The sequence below is a fragment of the Armigeres subalbatus genome, chromosome 2 (genome assembly GCF_024139115.2).
Source record: "Armigeres subalbatus isolate Guangzhou_Male chromosome 2, GZ_Asu_2, whole genome shotgun sequence".
Taxonomy (NCBI): Eukaryota; Metazoa; Arthropoda; class Insecta; order Diptera; family Culicidae; genus Armigeres; species Armigeres subalbatus.
The window spans coordinates 329,250,969-329,276,198 of NC_085140.1; the positions used below are offsets into that span (position 1 = coordinate 329,250,969).

At 39.3% G+C, this 25,230-nt stretch overlaps 1 long non-coding RNA gene across 1 annotated transcript; it reads right to left on the reverse strand.

Annotated features, from left to right (window-relative positions):
• Positions 1–2,513: 2,513 nt before the first annotated feature.
• LOC134216915 (uncharacterized) lies at positions 2,514–3,150 on the reverse strand. The gene is made up of 3 exons (XR_009980875.1): positions 3,040–3,150; positions 2,906–2,984; positions 2,514–2,814 (listed from the first exon to the last, which is right to left on the reverse strand). It is a non-coding gene; the product is annotated as an uncharacterized LOC134216915 (long non-coding RNA).
• Between the last annotated feature and the right edge of the window lie 22,080 nt (positions 3,151–25,230).

A 25,230-nucleotide genomic window follows, 5' to 3' on the forward strand; every position in this document is an offset into this window, starting at 1 on the left:
CATTAATTTTCATTGGTTCACCGCTGGCAGTTGAAATTTTAATATTTTTGTCCAGATCTTGAATCTCTAGAAAGCTGGTCAAATTACCAAAGTGTTCTCCAACTAATGACACGTTACTTCCACTGTCCAACAAACCTTGTAACTCCAATCCTAAAACGCAAAATCTCAAAAAATATCTCTCATCTTTATCTAAATTTACAAAAACAGTTTCAATTTGTTGAAAATGGCCAACATAATCAGTGAATTCATCATTGTCACATTTCTCTTCGGTACAATCTGTATTGGTTTCAAATTCTGAAATTATTTGTTGGAATGTGTCACAACTCAAATTTGGAGGAATTTCAGAGCTTGGGAAAACCACCTCCTTCAATTTTCCCTTCTTTGGTTTTTTGCCTCACAAAATGGACATTCCTCGTAATGGAATTCAGGAAGTCCACATATGCAGCAAAATACATTGCGCCTCGAGAAACATTTCGTGAAATGATGACCAAACTTTCTGCAATTAAAACAAATTCGTCGATCTGGAATTTTGTAGTAGCGCAAAATGTCTTCTAAGTTTAATTCCCTCCAGCCACGCTCTGGGCGGAATTCCTGCTGAGTGTTTTGATTACTATTGTAATTTGTATTATTTCTTAGTCTGTCACTATGTGCATAAGAGTTTCGATTTACAATGTGTGGGCTATTTCGGTTGTTGCTTGTATTATTTCTGCCATTATTTTGATTGGATTGCTGCAATCTCTGCTGGTTTGTGTTACTACTGCCATTCGGTCTGGTATTGCCATTGACATTTGTCCTTGGATTGTCATTAGCACTACTTATCTCATTAATTTTAAGATTATCGAAAGAAAGAGCGAATCTGTTCATTATCGCCTCATTATTGTTATCTATTCTTGCACACAGTCGTTCCAATGAGTGCAAATCTGTGACGTCTACTAAGGCCAGTCGGTCTCGGTAGATGGGCCTCATTGTGTGCCACATTACATCGAATTTGTCTTGCTCCAGACATTGGAGTGGTTCTGCATAAAAGAACTGCTCCATGCGCACCAAAAGTTCGAAAAGTTCACTTTTCCCTTGGAACATCGAGAACGATCGCACCTTTACGTAGTGATCGATGTTACTTGGCAAAATTGGTGCCTCAATGCTTGTATAAAATAATCCCAATTCTTTTTCGCGCAAAATTGGCCATTTTGCAACGAACCAATCTTGTGCAGGCCCTACTAAAAGAAAGTGGGCTGATTCAAATAACTCTTCTTTCGACATCTTCTCAGAGGGAGCAAGAAATTCAACTCTTCGAAGGAAAAGATTCAGTCCAATCCCATTGTCATTGCCAGCGTACTTGATCGGCCACTGTGCAACTGGTAGTGACTTTCTCCTGCGCTCATGATCACCATTATAATCAAAGAACAAAGGGTTATTTGCAAATGCAGGATTTCGATCCCACGATTTAATATTGAAACCCGGAGCAAGCAACTGATTTGTATTTTCTCTTCTCTCCTACAAGCACTACCTCAGGATTAAAATTCAAATCCAAATCAGGAGCACTTTTGCTCCTGAAACTCCGGCGTTCTATTCGTCGGAATTTTGTGCTTAGCGCCCGTGTATTTCTCGAATTGTCTCCCTTGCTCGCGATCGCTGTACGAAATCTCATCGTGAGATTGCGCGGGGTTTTCACGAAACATCGCCGGCGGGGGAGGAATCATTTGCATCTCCTTATTACCGACCTTTCCGCGCGCTCTCGAATCACTTTCTTTCTCTACCGCCGTATTCGTTTCTTTCGCTTTCTTCTCATAAACATCATTCAATCTATCCCTGAAAGTGGGAGAGATTGTGAGTCTACGTATTTCACGCTGACTCATTTTCTTAACGCTCATTACCGGACTATCTTCACTATCTAAATCAATAAACTTCTTCGCGATATCTTCACCTTCTTTACCATACGCCATTAGTGTCCTTTCACTTTAATTATTCACTTTTCAATATCACAATTGCTTTTGAGATCGGCCAATCAATTCTAATTCTACATCTTAGCAAGGATATTAAGGAAAATGTGAGAAAAATTCAGAAAGATAGATCTAATAAAAAATAGAGTTCACTAAATTATTTAAAAAAAAAACGCGAATTCATTGCTCTTAAACTAAAGCACTATTTACATATGTACAAATTATCAACGTAATTCAGATTTCAATAATTCAGTGTAAGAAAATGCATGCCTATTATCTATATATTTACAATAATCATCCACCATTGCATATGAAATTTCAGAATTTGCTTTATTATAAGCGAATGACTTTGTGATTGAAAACATCGTCAAAATGGTTATCCACTATACAATTACTTTTACGCTGGGCGCCATTTGTCACCACCCCCTTGGGAGGGGAGGCCGCATGAGACGGAGGACAAAATACGGTATGAAATGGGAGCTGCGATTCACTTACCAACTCCTCTAAGTGGTTCGTATGGAAAGAACCTTAACGATGTGATATACTCGAACCATCCTGTCACAACACAAAAGCATCAGTTTTACATGCAGCAATGAGTAGGTGATAATTTATTAGGGTTTGTACTTACGATCTATCGTCGGCTTACTGACTAAGGTTAGACATAATTGTGGTGTTGTGTGACGTCAGTGTCTACGAGTATCCCCCGGCGGCAGCAGAGCGAAGATCTGTCCGGACAGACGATGGCCTCGACGATGATTCGAACCACATTTTATTCTCCGCGCCAGACTTCTCACTAGCCTTAGTGGAACCCTTAGCCAATAGATCACACGACACAAAGAGCACAGCCATCGATGTAGGCTAAGAATAGAAAGGCCTGAACGGCGGGAAGCATTTCAGTCAACAAGCACAAATTTCAATCGAGTCTTTTCGGAATAACTTCACAGTTTTCGTGTTTCGTTTCTTACCGATCTCTAGCAAACATACGCTCTACTCCATTTCGCCCCTCAGCATGCACATATTAAGAGGTGGTCTGCAGGAAGACATCTATTAAACTTTAAATTGTATTATCTGTCCTGTATTGTGCTATCTTCATCATCACCTCTAATAATCGAAACACTGGTTTCTTCACTCTAACACCACCGGTATCAAAGCACTTCACTTTCGGTCAGGCTCTTTTAATATTGGCTAGCTAGACTTGCCTGCTTGATATTTAACCGAAAACTAAAACTCGATCCGTGTCCGTGCAACGATATATTAGTGGGAAAAATAACTGAGAGTGAGATCTGAGGTGGTGATAAATTTAAACATCTGGAGCAATAATGGATAGAGGATTCGAAGAGAGATGAGTGCTCGAATCCTATAATTAACGATCACGTCGCTAAACAATTTGCATACATGGGGTACCTGCAGGTAGTTTAATCTCTATCTCTGGTGCTCTAAGCTCTGATTCGGCTCAGTCGATGTGGCATGGGTATGGCTCAGATGATATGTTCTGTTGTGATGTGCTGAAGTGTAGTGGATTTACATGGTAAGGTAACCCATACTCTTGTCTTGTACGGTAGATGCTTGAGCTTCAATATCAGCTCCCGCGAATCAATATAGTGATAAAGTGTAGGTCACAAGGCTCGGAAGCCTCCTTCCAAGAGGCTCGGAAGCCTCCTTCCAAGAGGCTCGGAAGCCTCCTTCCAAGAGGCTCGGAAGCCTCCTTCCAAGAGGCTCGGAAGCCTCCTTCCAAGAGGCTCGGAAGCCTCCTTCCAAGAGGCTCGGAAGCCTCCTTCCAAGAGGCCTGGAAGCCTCCTTCCAAGAGGCCTGGAAGCCTCCTTCCAAGAGGCTCGGAAGCCTCCTTCCAAGAGGCTCAGGAAGCCTCCTTCCAAGAGGCTCGGAAGCCTCCTTCCAAGAGGCCTCAGGCCTCCTTCCAAGAGGCTCGGAAGCCTCCTTCCAAGAGGCCTGGAAGCCTCCTTCCAAGAGGCCTGGAAGCCTCCTTCCAAGAGGGCTCGGAAGCCTCCTTCCAAGAGGCTCAGAAGCCTCCTTCCAAGAGGCTCAGGAAGCCTCCTTCCAAGAGGCTCAGGAAGCCTCCTTCCAAGAGGCTCAGAAGCCTCCTTCCAAGAGGCTTGGAAGCCTCCTTCCAAGAGGCTCGGAAGCCTCCTTCCAAGTCGCAAGGGAGCCTCCTTCCAAGAGGCTCGGAAGCCTCCTTCCAAGAGGCTCAAGCCTCCTCCAAGAGGCCTCGGAAGCCTCCTTCCAAGAGGCCTCGGAAGCCTCCTTCCAAGAGGCTCTGGAAGCCTCCTTCCAAGAGGCCTGGAAGCCTCCTTCCAAGAGGCTCGAAGCCTCCTACCAAGCGGCTCGGAAGCCTCCTTCCAAGCGGCTCGGAAGCCTCCTTCCAAGCGGCTCGGAAGCCTCCTTCCAAGCGGCTCGGAAGCCTCCTTCCAAGCGGCTCGGAAGCCTCCTTCCAAGCGGCTCGGAAGCCTCCTTCCAAGCGGCTCGGAAGCCTCCTTCCAAGCGGCTCGGAAGCCTCCTTCCAAGCGGCTCGGAAGCCTCCTTCCAAGCGGCTCGGAAGCCCCCTTCCAAGCGGCTCGGAAGCCTCCTTCCAAGCGGCTCGGAAGCCTCCTTCCAAGAGGCTCGGAAGCCTCCTTCCAAGAGGCTCGGAAGCCCAAAAGCCTCGGAAGAGGCTCATACACGGTGGTGATGGCGTGCAAAGTAGTTTGTTTTTGCCGTGCTGTGTTTAGTTTGATTAATTACGTGTGAAATTGGTGAAGTGCCGCGAAAAAAATTGTTTTAACGTGTGCCCATAAGTGTTTTGTAACAGGATAAGTAGGAGATAAATCATCTCCACACCTTGCATCTGTTTAATTTTGTGTTTTTTTACGCGCCACAGCTGTAGCGAACGAAGCCATAACGGCGATTTCGTCAGCCGGCTGTGGTTGAATTTTTATTGTTTTTGATTGTCTCTCTGTGTGCCTTTGCATGCAGCGCGTCCACTGCTGTGTAAAGGCATAGGCAATGGAGTGCTACAAGTGCAAAGTGGGGATAGCGATCAATGCATTCCCTTTGCTCTGCTTCCAATGTGAGCGATACTGCCATGCGCACTGTAGCTCGTTGGAAAATAAAGCAGCAGCAAGATTGATCACGGAGAATGTTAATGTGTTCTCGCTTAACTTTTCAAAAGGACCTAAGTAACATTTTTTTCATGATTTAATTTGAGTACTGCAATCAAAAGCTTTCATGTTTTTCTATTGATTGCGCTATTCAAATTAATTCATGAAAAAAATGTTACTTAGGACCTTTTGAAAAGTTAAGCGAGTGTTCTTCAAGTGTGATGAATGCCTGTCTAGCCAAAGTTGTGGCGAGCAGAATAAAGTGACACTGGATGCCGGCAAAATAGAGGAAGATATGAAGAAGATTTCTTCTCTTTCGGACTCTATTGTCGACATTCGGGATCAAATGTCTGCTCAGATAGGCAACGCGTTGATGACCGGTATGGATGAAATTGTCCGAAATGTTAAGGAATCGATTAACGGACTTGAGATAATGATTAATAAAAAAATGGAAACTATGACTAGTTCATTTTTTAATTCGGATAAAGCTAAAATAGCTGCAATGAAGAACACGAAGGACTCGTCTAGGTTGAATCATTCTGAATCAACTTGCAGTTCGCGCAAAAAACGGAAAATTAGTAATAGTAATGACGATTTTGTTAATGTTGATGATGATGTAATCAATAATAATGACGATGTTTTCGAAGACGATGTTCCTTTTGTTACGGTAGTTCGAAGGAAAAATAAGAAAAGTGCTCCTAAAGCAACTAAAGTTGTACAGGCGAAAGAACGTAAGACTCGGCCCGTCATTGTGGTTAAACCGAAACAGTCCGATCAGAGTAGTGACGACACTCGAAAATTTTTGAATACTACGTTAGATCCAAAAGTACACAAGATAAGTAACTTTCGGAACGGGAAAAATGGCTCCATTATTGTAGAGTGTGCAACTGGTTTCAATGTAGATGTGGTGAAAATGGCATGCAAAACGATTTGGGTGAAAACTACACTGCTGTTGTTCCAACATCGGTGCCAAGATTGAAAGTGTTGGGTATGAGCGATAAATATTCCTCCGATGACTTCATCGACTTTCTAAAAAGTCAGAATGAGGACATCGCAATAAATGATGTAAAAGTAGTAAATATCTATGAAAATCCACGCTTCAAGTACAAGCAATTTAGTGCCGTAATTGAAGTAGACAAAGATACATATAGCTGTTTGTTGACCGCGAAAAAGGTTAATGTAAGGTTCGATCGGTGCCTTGTTGTACCCCGATTAATGTTTTGAGATGCTTCCAATGTGGAGAATTTGGGCACATGAGTACAGAATGTAAAAACCACATTGCGTGCTCTAAGTGCAGCGATAGTCACAAAACTTCTGAGTGCACGTCAACTGTATTGAAATGCGTTAATTGTTTAAAAATGAATCGGGAACGTAACATGAAGTTGGACGTCAATCATCCAGCATTTAGTACTGAGTGTAAGATCTACAAGAAATTGTTTGATCAAAAGAAAAGCGGCTTGCGTTTCAATGAATAGCAACCAAGTTCCAGTAGTAATGTGAACCAATTAGATGTTTTGTATTTGAATATTGCTGGTTTGTCTACAAACTACGTAGCTCTACGTACGATTGTAGAAGAAAAACGTCCATTTTTGGTAACGAATAAAACGCATATTGTAGAGTATGAATCATTTGATCAGTACAATATACCTGGATACAAAGTCGCTGCTTGTTTATCACATTCAAGACACACTGGCGGAGTTGCTATTTATGCCAAAGAATCGGTTCAATTCAAGCTTCAAATCAACGAAGCCTGTGAAGGAAATTGGTTCTTAGGAATTACAGTTGCACGTGGCATGAAGAAGGGTAATTATGGTGTTTTTATATCATTCTCCCAGTTCGAGTGACCAGCGTTTTATTGAAATTTTAGAGAACTGGCTAGAAATTTTATCGATTTTAGTAAACTAAATGTACTTGCTGGTGATTTTAATATTAATTGGTGTGACGAAAATTCAAATCATTTAAAGCGTCTGACTGAGTTTTACAATTTGAAACAAAAGTTGTTGATTACACGCGTATTTCCCGACACAGTAGAACTATAATTGATCATGTTTATTCTAACTTTGATTCTGTAAACTCAGTTACAGATATTAGTTTAAAAGTAACCGATCATGAAACATTAGTCATAAATATAGAAAATAATGATATAACCGAAAATGATTTTGTTAAATTGAAGTGTTGGAGGAAATATTCGAAACAAGCTGTTTCGGATCTTGTTGCGAGAAACGTGGATTTTCAGGATATTTCCGGAAACTTAGATCAGAAATCAGCTGTTCTAACGAACGTTCTGAAAACAAGTACCAATAAGTTAATTGAACATAAATTTGTAACTTTAAATAACTCGAACAGCTGGTACAATTTAGATCTTCTGCGTCTAAGACGTAAAAGAGATAAATTGTACAATAGATTTTTGAGAAGACATAGTTGTAACAATTGGAACAGGTACAAGAATGCGCGGAACACGTAATCACAATCGTTGAAAAAAACGCGTTGTGATTATATTCAGAGGAAAATTGATCAGCATCAGAATAACAGCAGGGAGTTATGGAAAATTTTGAAATCTTTGTTGAAACCTAATAGTTCCAATCCGCGCTCCGTACCTTTTAATGGCACATTAGAAAAATTCAGAACAAGTAATTGCTTGCAATTTTAACGATTATTTCATCGATAGTGTTTCATCGATTAATCGGTCTATCGATTTGGTTGATGAGCCTGATGAAATAAAACAGCCGGTTAATAGTACATGTAGATTTGATTGTTTTCACCCAATTACTTTTGATGAACTTAAAAATATATGCTTTTCTTTGGGCAAAACGGCTGGAGTTGATAACGTTAACGCTAGAGTTATACAAGATTGTTTTCATGTCATTGGACACAAACTGCTGGACCTTATTAATGAATCTTTGAGAACCGGGCACGTGCCGCCGGTTTGGAAGGAATATCTTATAATTCCTATTCAAAAAATGTTGGAACAATTAAAGCCGAAGAGTTTCGTCCCATAAACATATTGCACACATTGGATAAAATATTTGAACTTGTTGTGAAAGGCTAGTTGGTAACATATTTGAATAACAATAATAACTTGCAAATACAAGAGCAATCGGGATATCGAGAAGGACATTCTTGTGAAACCGCATTGAACTTAGTGTTAGCCAAATGGAAAGAAAACATGGAGTGTAAAGATACTATCATTGCTGTATTTTTGGATCTTAAACGCGCCTTTGAAACAATCTCTAGGCCCTTATTGTTGGAAAAAATCAAGCGCTTTGGAATTTCGGGTTCTGCCTATGAATGGTTCAGAAGCTATTTGTTTGACAGAATCCAAAGGACTGTTTTGAATGATTGTGTTTCAAATCCCATGGAAAGTAATCTTGGTGTTCCACATGGAAGTGTATTAGGGCCCGTTTTATTTATTATGTGACATGGGACGGGTCTTACGTTTTACGGTCAACATTAATCTTTTCGCGGATGACACAGTATTATTCATTGCAGCTAGAAATATCGATGATGTTGTTTCACGCTTGAATACAGATTTGCATTCTCTAAGTAGATGGTTGAAGTACAAACAGTTGAAGTTGAATATAAGTAAAACTAAATACATGGTAATTTCGCGAAATCGATTCATTGATAATGTTTCTGTTAGAATTGATGATGAAACACTTGATCGCGTTCGGGAAATTAAATATCTTGGCGTGATTATTGATGATAAATTGAAATTTGATTCTCATATCAACAATGTCATCAAGAAAATAGCCAAGAAGTATGGAATTTTATGTCGATTAAAAACGAATTAACTGTTGCGAGTAAAATACAGTTGTACAAATCAATCATCTCTCCTCACCTGGAATTTTTGCGCCTCCATTTTATTTCTGGCCAATGAAACACAAATATCGAGGTTACAGCGTTTGCAAAATAAAGTTATGCGCTTGATTTTGAGATGTAATAGATTCACTTCCTCCTCCTTTTTGTTGGACGCTTTACAATGGTTATCAGTGAAGCAAAAGAATTGTTTATTTAACTATGGTGTTCATTTTCAAAATAATAAATGGATTGCTGCCCTGATATTTGTGTAATCGAATTGAAAGAGGAAGTGACATTCATAGATATAATACTAGAAACGCGGATGAAATAAGAACACCTTATTTTTGTATGGAGCTTCACAAAATTCATTGTTTTATAAAGAAATAAACGTATTCAATTCGATGCATATACACATCAAGCGTGCAAGGACACTATCACAGTTCAAGAGACTTTTCGAGAATTTCGCACGTAAAAGCTGTTTTAAAAAATAAAAAGGGATATATTTAAGTTTTTGGTATTGATTAATTGTGTATCTTGACGAAGTTTGTGATAACGGATATCTTTTCTTGAACAATGTAAATGATTTGTTATTTCATTAGGGCGCTTATAGACTATTTTGTTCGCCTCGATGATGATGATGGTATTTTATTTATTGACTTGTATTTTTACATTCTTTTGTGTAGTCTACAAATGTTTGAGAATCGCGCGCGAATACAGGTATAAATGACTTTTTACGATTTTTTTTATCAATACTTGAAACATTTGGAACTGTTTGAAGGATACTATGAAAAGTAGTGAGCTCTCAGATAGAACGCGATTTTATCGAGACTTTTGGTATCTACGGAGAGGTAACACAAGTTTTGAATTTTTTCGAGTAAATTAAATTGATTGGTACTAGCGAGAATAGTTTGAGTACGCGCTTCTTGACGAAACTTTTGGCATCATGCGAGAGGTATCACAAGTTTTGTAACTTAATCGGGCTCGCTGTACCACTGATGATGCTTGCAAAACTCTGTGGTGGAATTCAACTGTTTCTTTTTACTAACTTATGTTTTTTGCTGTATAGCGATGTTATATTTTAATGTTATTTATATCTGTGGAAATAATCGGATCGTTTATTGTTTGCCAAATCTGATTAAAATTGATCATTATTAATTATCTTAAAGATAAATCGTCTATCTCAAACCTTTGTAGGGGTATGTGGCGGGACCATCATCATCATCATCATCATCCTTCCAAGAGGCTCGGAAGCCTCCTTCCAAGAGGCTCGGAAGCCTCCTTCCAAGAGGCTCGGAAGCCTCCTTCCAAGAGGCACGGAAGCCTCCTTCCAAGAGGCTCGGAAGCCTCCTTCCAAGAGGCTCGGAAGCCTCCTTCCAAGAGGCTCGGAGGCTCCTTCCAAGAGGCTCGGAGGCTCCTTCCAAGAGGCTCGAAAGCCTCCTTCCAAGAGGCTCGGAAGCCAGCTTCCAAGAGGCTCGGAAGTCTGCTTGTAAGAGGCTCGGAAGCCTGATTGCAAGGGGCTCGGAAGCCTGCTTCCAAGAGCCTCAGAAGCCTCATTCCAAGAGGCTCAGAAGCTTCCTTCCAAGAGGCTCGGAAGCCTCCTTTCAAGAGGCTCGGAAGCTTTCTTCCAAGAGGAGGCTCGGAAGCCTTCTTCCAAGAGGAGACTTCAGAAGCCTTCTTCGTAGATTCTTGGAAACCTCCTTTCAAGAGGCTTGGAAGTTTCCTTCCAAAAGGCTCGGAAGCCTTCTTTCACGAAGCTCGAATGCTTTGTTTCAAGAGTCTGTGAAGCTTCCTTCCAAGAGGCTAGAAATCCTCCATTCAAGAGGCTCGGAAGCCTTTTTCCAAATTGTATTGAAGGCTACTTTCAAGAGGTTCTGAAGCGTCCTGTCAAGAAGTTCGGAAGCGTCCTTTCAAGAGGCTTCAAAGCGTCCTTTGAAGAGGCTGCAAGGCGTCCTTTTAAGAGGCTCGGATGCCTCCTTTCAAGAGGCTCGGAAGCCTCCTTTGAAGAGGTACAGAAGCTTGGAAGCTTTCCTTTAAGAAATACGGAATTCTTTTTCTTGGAAGCTGGCTTTCAAGGGTCTCAGAAGCGTTCTTCAAAAATACTCTAAAGCGTCCTTTCAAGAAGCTGAGAAGCTCTCTTTCACGGGGCTTGTTTTCAAGATGTTAGGAGCTTCCTTTCAAAATGCTCGGAAGCCTCCTTCCAAGAGGCTCGTGAGCCTTTTGGAAGCCTGCTTTCACAACGTCCAAAACGCCTATGCATCGTTTTAAAAGCCTCTGAAGCTTTCTTCAAGAGGCTTGGAAGCCTCCCTTCGAGAGGTTGGGAAGCCACTATCCAAGAGGCACGGATGTTTACTTTCAAGAGGAGCGAAAGCCTCCAAAAGTCCTCGAAGTCTTAGAGGAAGCTTGATGTATAATCTAAATTTGAATTGGAAAGTTTTACGGGATCAAAAATCCTCAGTCCACTTCTTTGAGAACCAGTTTTCAGGTCCGTTTCTCATATACAGGGGTTAGGCAAAATGATTGAGATAGGCAAAATTTGGCCCAAATTCAAATCCTCATAACTTTTTGAAAAATTGATGAAATTGGACAAAACCAGAAGCATTCGACGGCAAATTTAGTCAAGATTTAGGAACATGCACGGTTACGAATATTGGCCACCGGACACCGGAGATGTTCCGGATTTTCGGAGGCTATGTCAAAAGCACATTTTTTCTGCCGCTCGTATTTTTGTGTGGTTTGAAGTTACATCGATAAACACTATTTTCCTAGAAACTAGATCTTATTGAAAATTGAATGCGGGCGGTTGCGCTAAGATCCGTTGAAAAACATTCGAGATATGGCCATTTCAGTAAACCTGGGGTGATATTGTGCATCTCGATTCGAACGTAATTCTATCGAGTCGAACATGTTTGGCATTACGGCTTTCGATTCGATCTCGAAAACGACTCATCGTTCGAGTATGCTCGAGGAGGTACAAGAATAATGAGATGTTTTGACATTATGGAGACTCGATAGCACACTGAGAAACGACTCAAGTCGAATGAAAATCACTCGTCACCTTTATAGCTTTCGAATGTTGTTCGAGAGTCATTTCTTGTTGAAAGTTTTTCATTATATTTGATATTATTTCTCTACGGGAAGAGTATAAATGTTTCATTATTGTATCTTGAAGGAAAGAATGTCATTAGGATACCTACTTTTATAGTTTCCAGACAATATGCAATCTCTAATTATCCTTAAAACCTCGTAAAAACGACTTCAACTTAAATCGTTTTTTTTGCAGTTTTCACGCATTTCTTGACAATTTCGATAAACCGCGTGAAAAATCTATGGGGAAAATCTGCGTAAAAACGTATATATCCCAAATTCTACGTAAAAATAGTTGAGTTAAATAAAAAAAACGCGCAAGAGATGGACCAAGTGCATCTAACTAAAACACATGGAAACATCAAAGTAATTTATTATCGAATCCTTTTTTAGCTTTAAATTATTTAGCTCAAAATTGGATATGTGGCATAAACTCGAAAAAATATAATAAATGCTAAAGCATTTGATGAGTTTGATTGCTCCACGCATGCGGTCGCGTGTACTCAGACGACTAATGACGGTGGAAGACCGACACTTACAATTAGAGCAATCAAACTAAACAAATGCTTTAGAAAAGACATGCACAGCCAAGTCATTTAACAAAAACAAAATAGTTTTCGTACGGCCGAGTTGCTTATAATTTATTATAACTTATAATTTGTGTCGTAACTATATCTCAATTTATAAAACATGTCGTATCGGCATAATGTTTTAATCGGTTTCAACTGCTCAATAAATAATATTGCTTTTATAGTCATTGAGCACGATTTGCTTGTTTATTAATTAACTGCCAATTCATGCCATGAAGGATGCCTTTCCAACAGGCAACATGCTACACGCAGATGAAATTACTCTTATTCTCTTTGTTTACTCACATTCGCAATGCGCTGAAGGTTGTCTCTCCAGCGGGCGGCATGATAAACACGGAGACAGCTTTCTCTTATTCTCTCTGTTTACATTTCGTTTGACAGAACATACTCGATTGAGCTAGTACAGCACCATTCGAAATCTTGTACTGCGACTGAATGAAGTCGAATGAAATACATAATGCCGCAATTTTGTCGAAACGAATGCAAAAACGTACGAATCGAGTGATTCGATTCGAGATGCGCAATGTCACCCCTGGTTCCGGATACTATGGCCAATAATGTATATCCTTCCAATCACGTATATATTATCCGGTACCTTATCAATATTGGTATCAAACTTCAAGATTTTTCATGGAGATGCTTCAGGAAGCATATGCAGGACGATCAGTTGCCCTGACCACTCTGTAGTAGATTCCAGGTGCCCCGGGGGAAGTGGCCAATTTGAAAAACGTTCAGAACTCTATCAATATGGGTATCAAACTTCAAGATTTTTCACGAAGATGCTTCAGGAAGCATATTCAGGATGATCAGTTGCTCTGACCACTCTGTAGTAGGTTCCAGGTGCCCCGGGGAAAGTGGCCAATTTGAAAAACGTTCAGAACCCTATCAATATGGGTATCAAACTTTAAAATTTTTCACGAAGATGCTTCAGGAAGCATATTCAGGATGATCAGTTGCCTGACCACTCTGTAGTAGGGTTCCAGGTGCCCCGGGGAAGTGGCCAATTTGAAAAACGTTCAGAACCCTATCAATATGGGTATCAAACTTCAAGATTTTTCATGAAGATGCTTCAGGAAGCATATTCAGGATGATCAGTTGCTCTGACCGCTCTGTAGTAGGTTCCAGGTTCCCTGGGGGAAGTGGCCAATTTGAAAAACGCTCAGAACCCTATCAATATGGGTATCAAACTTCAAGATTTTTCATGAAGATGCTTCAGGAAGCATATTCAGGATGATCAAATGCTCTGACCACTCTGTAGTAGGTTCAAGGTGCCCGGGGAAAGTGGCCAATTTGACCACCGTTCAGAACCCTCTCAATATGGGTATCAAACTTCAAGATTTTCGAGGTGATACTTCTAAATGCATATTAGAACCAGCAGCTGTCATTACCACTCTGCAGTAGGTTCCAGGTGTCTTGGGGAAGTGACCAATTTTTAAAATGTTCGAAACCATATCAAATACTCAATACTCATTATCAAAGTTCAAGGTTTTTCATGGAGATGCTTTTGGACTCTCCTGTCGAATAGAGTTCGCCGCCGCACGAAGTTGACCATCTACAAAACGCTCAATAGACTGTTCGGCCTCTATGGCCACGATAGTTGGATGCTGCTGGCGAAGGACCAACGCGCCCTTGGAGATTCCGAATGGAAGGTGTTGCGGACTTTATGGTGGGGTGCAGATGGAAGTCAATGGAGGTGGTGGTGGAGGCCAATGAACCACGAGTTGTAACTGTTAGGAGAACTACCACACGGTACACGGTACACGGGTCGCGTTCTTCTTGATCGATCCACCGTGACCGCTACACGCCTCTTCTTCTTGTACCGGTCGGATTATTATCGAAGCATCATCTCAATCGGGTTATCGGACCTCCACCACCACCTCTATTGTCTTCCATCTGCACCCCACCTTAGATGGTCCGCAACACCTTCCATTCGGAAACTCTAAGGGCGCGTTGGTCCTTCGCCAGCAACATCCAACTTTCGTGGCCATAGAGGCAGACCAGTCTAATGAGCGTTTTGTAGATTGTCAAATTCGTGCTGCGGCGAACTCTATTCGACAGGCGAGTCCAAAAGCATCTCCATGAAAAACCTTGAACTTTGATACTCATTTTGATATGGTTTCGAACATTTTGCAAATTGGCCACTGCCCCAGGACACCTGGAACCTACTACAGAGTGGTCATGTCAGCTGCTGGTTTTAAAATGCATTTAAAAGTATTACCTAGAAAAATATTGAAGTTTGAAACCCATATTGATAGGGTTCTGAACGTTTTTCAAATTGGCCACATCCCCCGGGGCACCTGGAACCTACCACAGAGTGGTCAGGGCAACTGATCGTCCTGAATATGCTTCCTGAAGCATCTCCATAAAAAATCTTGAAGTTTGATACCCATATTAATAGGCTTCTGAACGTTTTTCAAATTGGCCACATCCCCTGGGCACCTGGAACCTACCACAGAGTGGTCAGTGCAACTGATCGTCCTGAATATGCTTCCTGAAGCATCTCCATGAAAAATCTTGAAGTTTGATACCCATATTGATATGGTACCGGATAATATATACGTGATTGGAAGGATATACATAATTGACCATAGTATCCGGAACCAGGTTTACTGAAATGGCCATATCTCGGATGTTTTTCAACGGATCTTAGCGCAACCGCCCGCATTCAATTTTCAATAAGATCTAGTTTCTAGGAAAATAGTGTTTATCGATGTAACTTCAAACCACACAAAAATACGAGCGGCAGAAAAATGTGTTTTGACAAGGCCTCCTAAAATCCAGAACATCTTCGGTGTCCGGTGGCCAGTATTCGTGACCGTGTATGTTCCTAAATCTTGACTAAATTTGCCGTCGAATGCTTCCGGTTTTGTCCAATTTCATCAATTTTTCAAAAAGTTATAAGGATTTGAATTTGGGCCAAATTTTGCCTATCTCAATCATTTTGCCTAACCCCTGTATCTCATGAGTCACGATTATTTTCATTTACAGTAAAAAAATAGGGGCTACTTCAATGAATGCAAAAGTTTGAAGGGGTGCCTCTTAAGAAAAAGGTTGAGAAACGCTAAACTTGAATATCAAGAGGAGGCTCGTTAAAATAATTCACTTTATTTTCTCAACACTAATGATTCTGAGTGTGGTATTTTCATCTGACAATGTTTATGAAAATGATCGATTAATCTGAGTAAGCATAATAGGTTGGAGTGCAGCTATTAAAGTGATTAGTCACGTATTTATTTGCTCATCAACGTCAATTAAATTGGCCGCTCTCTTTGGCTGGAGGATGTCGCATGTTCATTAGGCGATGTTTGCTTTTGAAATTATGGGAGATAAACTTGTTAGCCGCTTTGCCTCGCAGGTACTTATGTTGAGATGTTGAACATCGATACTTGTGACACATTTTCACGTGGAAAGCATCACACGGGTAAGCGATAAACTTATATCAAAGTACCAGATAATTAGTTCATATTTGTACGAATAACGAGCGCCGTTTGCATTCCGAACGCCATCATAGACTGTCAATTACTTTAGCGTTGAAGGAAGGGTGAATCAAATTAGCCTCATTTATCAAACATCATTTTGAACGACTAACACGCACAATTTGATGTCCCATTTAAATCGGTGAAGGAATTGAAACAACCGTGATAAGTCATAAAAGATCAATGACGAAATTTCCTGAGTCAATTCCTAATTCACTGTTTGGAGTACACATACAAAATATTGATCGAAATTTTGTTAGTGAAGATGTTGATTTAGAATAGTGATCTAAAAACATCTGTTAAGTTTTCCACGAGCGGTAATGGCCGCCAGCTTACCTGTTGGTTAGTCTCTGATTTGACATTTGTGAAGGTCTACTCCACCCGAGCATTTCGGCCAATGTGAAAAATAAGAACAAAATATGCAATACTATGAGTGAGTCCATACAAAAGAAATTAAAAATTCAGCTCTAGGCACATGTTATCTCGCATCGTCGTAATGAAACACAACATTGACAGTGCAATGCTTTCGCAGACCTATGTATATTGAAATACAATTCACCCATTATTTCGACAAGCTTCGCATTCATGCTTGTTGTCGACGTGCAACAAATGCGACAAAGACAGAACGCAGCATATTAGTTAGCAGCATGTCATGTTGAATTTCGTTCGTCGAAGGCAATCCAATGAACTTCACAGTGTCTCATGAGGTTTGAATGAGCGATCAAATATGCTTGGTGCGCACATATACCGTATACAAATCGACTTTGTTCAAAGACATCTGTGTGTACCAATGTACATTGTATAATGTACATGTGTATATGCTTATGTTATTATAAGATACCACATAACATCCTAACATATTCTTTCGAGCGGAAACATTGTTTTTCAAAATGAATTTGAATCATAAGATTCACAGTGCGCTGTGGAGTGGCAGGTTGTGGAACGGGTGCTATTGGTCGCAATTAGCATCAACCCGTTGAAAATACGTGATGCTTTTTTTTCGCGGGACAATTATTCAGACAGCTGTTCAAGCTTTTTTAATTTTCCGTTCGTCGATGTGTAAAGAAAGGTTATATACTCCACTCCAAAATCAAACATTTGTTTTGTTCTTGATGACCTACTTGGGAAATCTAAGGGTATATTCGTATACTTAAGTTTTTTATGTGTATACATAAAAATGTTACATTGTAAAGGCACTTTTTTTTTGGAATCCGATACAGCCAAGGTTTGTTTTTGAATCGTTTTGGTTATGATAATTGTAACTGAAAGACCACAACCGCCTCAAAGTGGATCAGCTGGATATTTTTTTTTTCAAATTGAATTAAAATAATTTCACGTTTGCGATAATTGGAATTCCTCCCGTTGCTGTGTAGCTGCTATTTTTATATGCGTTTTTCATCCTCAACAATGTGAAACATTTCGATGCAAAAACAGATATGCGATATGCACATTTACGGCTTAGTTTTAACAAGTAGTAGCACTCATTGTATTTGTTTAAAATAGGTTTTGAATTTATTAAGCTGAAATTGATCTACTTCAAAGTACTTCTTTCAGCAATATGTTTTTATTTGAAAGAAGACTAATACACTATCGGCTGGGATCACTTCAGACCTGTTGTGAGTCACAAATAGTTACTTATAGAGTATTTCCAGCAGGGATGGTTTCGGTCTGAAGAGGATAAAATTCATTAATAGATTAAGGTGATTATACAATTAGTCCCGTTGTGAATTAAAAATTCACCACATCTTTTTCCACTCGCATTTTTAATCGGTAAAATTCGACATAATACTTTTCATACAGTGCTGGAACTGAAGTCGATTGTAAAATAAGTAAGCAAATGATTCTACGATTGTATGACCACTCTGTGCGTTATGATTCGCTCAATCCGTGCTCTGAAAAAAGCACGTGGTTTCCAAGATGACTGATTTGTGGCTTTGTTGTATAACCACTGGCTGGTAGAAAAAATCCTTTACTAGCCAGTGTTGACACCGATCTCGATGCAATGAACAAATGTGCAGTCAGTCAAAACTAAACTGTGTTTTGAATAAAGAAAAGAATGAAAATACTTGGCCTGTGCCTTCCTTGACATGATAAATGTAATGGATATGATCCTTGAATGACAGGAAAATGGTCCATTAGTGAACTGAATAACCAGAAAGCAAAAACGGTTTCGATCATTTAGTAATTTGGCAATAATTCATTTCGGAGACAGAATTTTTAAATGTGTTTGAAATATAGTGGATCTTTAGCGCGATGTTCTTTGACCCTTCTTTCACTTCGTATGCGTTACGCTGGCGTGTTACGTATTAACGTGGTTATACAACGATGCCACAAATCGGTCATCTTGGAAACCACGTGCTTTTTCAGTCGATTTTCAAGAGCACGGATTGAGAGAATCATATAGCACATATTTGTGATATACTCGTAGAATCATTTTCTTACTTATACTTTACAATCGACTTCAGTTTCAGCACTGTATGAAAAGTATTATGTCGTATTTTACCTATTAAAGATGAGAGTGGAAAAACTTGTGGTGAATTTTAAATTCACAACGAGACTGATTGTATAATCACTTTAATTTGACTTAGCCTCTAAGAATCCGTGATTGGAAAAGATCAAAGATGTAACCGTTGTTCTCGGGGTTATTCAAAGCACGGTGGTTTAAGTGCCACTCTTGAAGAGATACCACAAGTCGTGTTCTTCGATTGCCCGACTTTATAGACTATTTACCTCAGGGGACTCTCGAACGGTCGCTGGCTTCAATATTACTTAAGCTCAGTAAACACCCACGTGCTTGCTATTGCTTTCATCTATCTGAACTCGTTCAACCCACTACAGCAGTTAATTAGAACCGAAAGGACTTATAGCCAACCCAGAAGTAGCTCTAGAAGCGGTTGCCACTTTTATAGCCACGCAATGGGAGTAAATTACACTCAACCCTCTTTTTACGTCACATATTGGGGGGACGTAAACGGAATGTGACGTAAAAAGAATTTTTGCTAAAATTTTCACTTAATTTATTGATCCTTGGATACTTGTAAATACATTCATTTGCCTATTACATGAGGTATTGTAAGATCTCTCCAAATCTAGGTATATGAGATGTTATACGATCTTCAAATTGTCCTGGAGTTTGAATCAAATGGTCTACCGTATCAAGCAAGGCTTCAATTGTGTCCCCAGCCTCGGTGTCATCCCAATTTTGTCCTCCGATTATTTGTCTTTCACTTGCGTCTTCAATTCTTGCATGAATAAAATTGTAAGATCTCCAAATTGTCCTGGAGTTTAAATCAAATGGTCTGTCGAATCAACCAAAGCCTTCATGATATCCTAAGCCGTGATATCAACTCAATTATGTTCTCCGAGTATTTGTCTTTCACTTGCGTCTCAAAACCATACATATGAGGTGTTGTAAGATCTCCTAATTGTCCTGGAGTTTAAATCAAATGGTCTACCAAATCAACCAAGGCTTCCATGATGTTTTCAGTCGCGGTATCAACTCAATTATATTCCCAAGCCTCAGTTGATTCGGTAGACCATTTGGTTCAAACTCCTGAACAATTTGGAGAAGGGAATTCATTTACGGATCATACTCTGAACGGTTGATTGACGACCGCCGAGATTCGCTTTTTTGACGAGCGACTTCACTCTTCCTCCGCACGAGCTCTTGATATCCTTTCGATGAAATGGCGGGCCTTGTAGACGCCATACGTATGCCCATATCCGACACCAGGTGAATACCTGCGCTGGAAAGTCCAACGCGAATTTGATTCAATAAGGGAAGTTCTAAACTTCAAGCAGAAAAACCCTGATTAATCCACCTAGCGGTGATGGTGCCTTTCTCGTGCATTATAAAAATAGTATTTTGGCCATTACTCTTGAGCCCATAGTCCGATCTGGCCAATTTTCAATAGGAAATAATGGGAGAGTATTCTGCGTCGAATGCAACTTGTTGCGAGTAAATCGGTTAAGGATAAATGCCTGAAAAAAGAGTGACATTTTTTACTCAATTTTTCTATAAAAAGTGGTATTTTGGCCATAACTTTCGAGCCCATAGTCCGATCCGACCAATTTTCAATAGGAAACAATGGTAGAGTATCCTGCGTCGAATGCAACTTGCGAGTAAATCGGTTAAGGATAAGTACCTGAAAAATGAGTGACATTTTTTTGGGTAGGTGCGCACAGACACACACACATACACACACATACACACACACATACACACACACATACACACTTTCACTACCAGTAAAGCATATTGGTAGTACCGGAGAAGTTTAGGCATAGACACGAATAGGATGGAAAGATGGAAAATTCGAATGGTAGAATCCATGAAGTAGACAGTTATCTTGCGGTCCGAGGGGAAGCAAGGTAACTAAACAAGTAAAGGAGGTTTTTTCCCTCAGTCGAGGGTTTTTCCTCCCACCACGTTGGAAGCAAATTTCCATAGAAGCAAGATTACCTAATTGTGGAAGGTAACTTAGCAGGCGTGATCCCCAGAGCCCAATCCCCCTAGCAGGCCGCAAGGGGAGATGGTGAATTTTTCCAAGCAGTTTTGCGAGGAAGTGCAGACGAAAGTGTCATAACTCAATAAAAAAAAACACACACACACACACACACACACACACACACACACACACACACACACACACACACACACATACATACACACACACACAGACATCACCTCAATTCGTCGAACTGAGTCGATTGGTATATAACACTATGGGTCTCCGGGCCTCCTATAAAAAGTTCATTTTTGGAGCGAACATATAGCCTTTACGTATACTTTGTATACGAGAAAGGCAAAACATAACCGACTAGAGAATAATTAAAAAAATAACAATGTGTCAGAAGCAGCTAGCATAGCATAGCATAGCATAGCATATGTGATTGTACAAATCGTGGGTGGCTATACAATGCTCAATTGAGCAATCTACTGTATATTGTCGCAAATTGGTACTTGGGATTAGTACCTTTTCCTATACAGTAGCAGTTGTATACCTGGCCACGTCCTTACAATCACGGAAGGAAGGGAAGGAATGTTAGTTCAACATCTACTAGTGAAGATGCAGGGAACCCATACTACCTTCATAGATGTCTCGGGAAGGAAAATTTGTGTTAGTGGGAAAGGTGAATAATAGGGAGCTCTATTCGACAATATAGAGCGTTTGTCAATAACAGTATATGCTGTAAAAATTATAAAATATATTCATCAATTTACTTACGAACCGTCCTAAGGAAAAACAAAACAAAACACAAAATTTCGGCAAATCGCGCGATCGTTCTGCCGTCCGAAACAAGAGCCAACACGCACTGAACTAATTAACTTTATTACCGGCCGCGCAATGCAAAACACAAAATTTCGGCAAATCGCGCGATCTTTCTACCGTCCGAAACAAGAGCCAACACGCACTGAACTAACAATGTGTCAGAAGCAGCTATGCCCAAACTGCGAGGTAAGTGGAAGAAATTTATAAATTTGGTTCAAGAAGTAGGTACAAGACTGCAGGCTTCAATACCATTGAATACGAGATTCCAAGGTTGAACTAGAACAACTGCCTTGGCAACATGCGACTATTAGTAGCAGCCCTAACAATATTTAGCGTAGCCCAGCAAAAATACACCACTTAGGGTAAAATCAGCAGTAATTCAAATCGTTCGGGGCTGTCAGTTTGAATATGAATCTGAAACATTCATTTTCCCAGCAGCTGTTCTAGATTCATTTTTTATACCAGTCAAATGTCAAAAAAATAAAACTGGTATAACGCTCCGTTCTATTTTTTGCAGAATTGAACCACGATTGAATCACGAGATTCAAATATTTTCCAATTGTTTTGGTGTATGAATGCGTCATTTTATCTACGGATCAATCCACTTTGCAATTACGGCGTCTTTCTTGGCGCCAACATGATGATTTCATTTATTTGAAAATTTGAAAAACATGAATAGAACACTACTGGGGAAACCAGCGAGTTTGTTCTATTTGGCTCCAGACACAAACTAGAATAGTGGTCGAAAATTTAGAATGAAACTGAATCACTCCTGATTTCACTCTTATGCACATAATTTAGATCTAGATCCAAACACATAATTTGAAGAATAGGCTTCCATTTGAATATTTTATAGCGTTATCCATCCAAGCATCCATCGGAACTTCTTATAAGTTCCCGTGGAATTTCTTTATAGTTTTCACATAGACATTCCTGAGAATTTGTCATAACCCGTTACTGCAGCTGCTGCAGCTGCAGAACTTTCTAACTCCCGGATTAAATCTGACTGTTTTAACAGACAGCTTTCTTCCATAACATCACTGCCAGACAGTGGGGGTTAGTTTGTATACACACACACGTCTTACGTTTTGGCGAGGTAATCGCCCTAGTGGGACTAACCTACAATGTACTACGCATCCCCTCCCCACGCACTTTTCATTCCAGATTTCTAATTCGCCGACGCGTGGTGCTTTGTTCCATAAGTGCTGTCAGCTAAAAGACGTTTTGCCTCATGAGTTTTCCGGCCGCAGAATATCACCATTTTTTGGAAATGTTAATATTATCAATATGATTGATATTTTATACAATTTTAAGATGGCATCAGCTAGCTATATTGTTTAACTGTTGCAGAAGGCAAAAATACCCGTGAAAATCGTTACAGCTAAGACATTAATACAGTCTTTGTTAGCTAGGGCCCCCCTTCCTCTAACCATTATTGGTGAAAGCAATATTTGTTACTTATTGATGGTAAAAAACCTCAATCTCATTTTTGATAGCAATATTATTAATTAATCTATTGGCTAGGATATTAAAGCTGTCAATTCCCATAATCATCGCATTTAAAAAAAAATCTTTTGTACCGTTACATATTTCTGCATAACTCGGGACCTAATCAACCAAATGGAAACATATTTGGCATGTAAAGTGTCTCGAAGACAATAAATGTATTTTTTATCATGGTTCGAGACACCTCCCCGCCCAACAGGATGGCTACAAATGATACACAAGCTTCTGCATAACTCGGGAACTAATTAAGCAAATCGAACCAAATTTGGCATGTGGAGTATTTTGAAGATATGAAATGTTTCTATGATGGCTCGAGACCCTTCCTCACTCCAGAAGAAGGGGCTCCCATACAAATAACACACACATTTATGGTTTTCTCCGGAACTAATCAAGCGAATGAAATTCAATTTAGCATGCAGAGGTTTTTGAAGTAAAGAAATGTTTCTATGATACTTTGAGACCCCTGCCCGCCCTTGGTGGAGGGTGGGGATGGAGTGTGAGAGTTCACCCCTACAAATGATATACAAATTTCAGCAAAACTCTAGAACAAGTAAATCGAACGCATGTAAAAAACAGTTTTGACGTTCGCTCTGCCAAAAGATATCGAATTGTAGAGCAAATGTCACAACTTAAATTGTCAATACAAATAAATGTGCTAACTCAGCGGTTCTCAACCTTTTTGTTGAGAGGTACCCCTTCCAGCTTTTTCATTCATTGAGGTACCCCTCATTTTTTTTTTCGCTGTAAGTGAAAATAAGCATAACACAGAAGTGAGCGATTCCAAGCAACAGCATCAAAATTTAAGAAAATTTTTAATTCATGATTTTCTATTGAGTTGAAACTTTGCACAGTTTTTCAATTTCATCTAAATCGTCATTTTTCGATATCAAATCTTCATATTGAGTCACGACTAACTTTTCAAAAGGGTGTATGTGAAAATGGTTCAAAAATATTTAAAAGCTGCACAGCCAAAACGGAATGTTCGATTGTTATGATTTTTCAGCAAAGTTAGACAACTAAATGGTGATTCTTAAGAAAATGTGCACAGTAAAAAAATTTTTTGCCTTTAAAAATATCATTTTGTCACAAAAACTCAAATATCTCAAAACCCTATCTTTTTTCGAACGTAATTTTTTAGGGAAAACGGTCCATTATATTAGCTATCTACCATAAAAATTTGGTGATGGTAAACTAATAAACAAAAAAGTTATGACATTTCAAACATTTCACAATTTTCACATATAGTAAACAAAAAAAATTTTCCGTGTATTTTTTTTTTCAAGAATCGCAGTTTGATGCTGATTTTATTGTTAAGGGCCTTGCGTGAGTTAAACAAGTTGTTTGTATGATATTCCATATTTATGTATTCATCGATATTATGTATATTATATGTATAAATATTATATGTATAAATAAATAAAAATGAATTAATATTATCCTAAGTATTAAATTAAATGTGGCAGTTACACAATGTTGTTATAGAAACTCTAAGAGTTTTGGGTTTGAATTTTGGTATGGGTTATGATATCATGAAAACAGTTTATTAATACTTATTTTTATTTATTTTTATTCAAATTTTTAAAATATCGAACACTTTTGAATTATTATCAGCACAGTTTGAGTATAGTTTTGCTTTAATTTTATTTTCCGACAATGGAATGAAACAGTGAAATTTTTGGGTTCCTTGGATCGTTTTCGCGTTATTAAATTGCTCGCTGAGCTCTGAAGCCTTTATTTCGTACTCTTCAGTAGTAGTAAAACAAAATGATAATTTGGTTAAATCTTTTCTTTTCTACGATTTGCCCAATCAAAAGTTCTTTCGCAGTTTTGATTGGATGCTCACGTTCTTTGGCTAAGCTTGCTCTTGTGGCCATGCGCTTTATTGTTCCTCCAATAGCATCACAAGGACCTTTGCCATGTGATGTAGCAAAAAAATGCCATTCTGCATCAATTCCGTACATTGATTTAAATTGACATAGGCTCGAAAAATTCTTACGATTTTTGTACTGCGACGCTGCTCCATCAGACTTCTTTATGCTTATCAACGCGTAAAAAGTTAATCATTTTTTCAATGAACAAGTTTACGGATACTGAATCGTGTCTTAAATCTTCGGAAATTATAATAAAACTTAAGTGTTCAATTTGCGTACTTCCATTAAAATAAATAACGAATGGATGAATTGTAGCTTGTTGTACGTTCCAGTGATGGGACTGCACTTCATCTTGCAATACAAAGCTGTAATTTTCAGAAAAATCACAAATGACTAAAAATTCACCATTTTGTAATGTATTTTTCGTATTTTTTAAAAAGCTGGATTGTTCTGTTTTAATGAAATCGTGAGGGATTAAACTTTCTAATTTCAAGCAAAAATATGACACAAACTCATCTACAGGTTTTACAATAGTTTCTATGTCACACCTATCCGTGGTCACCCATTGCTCAAATGATAACTGATCAATATATTTTCTTC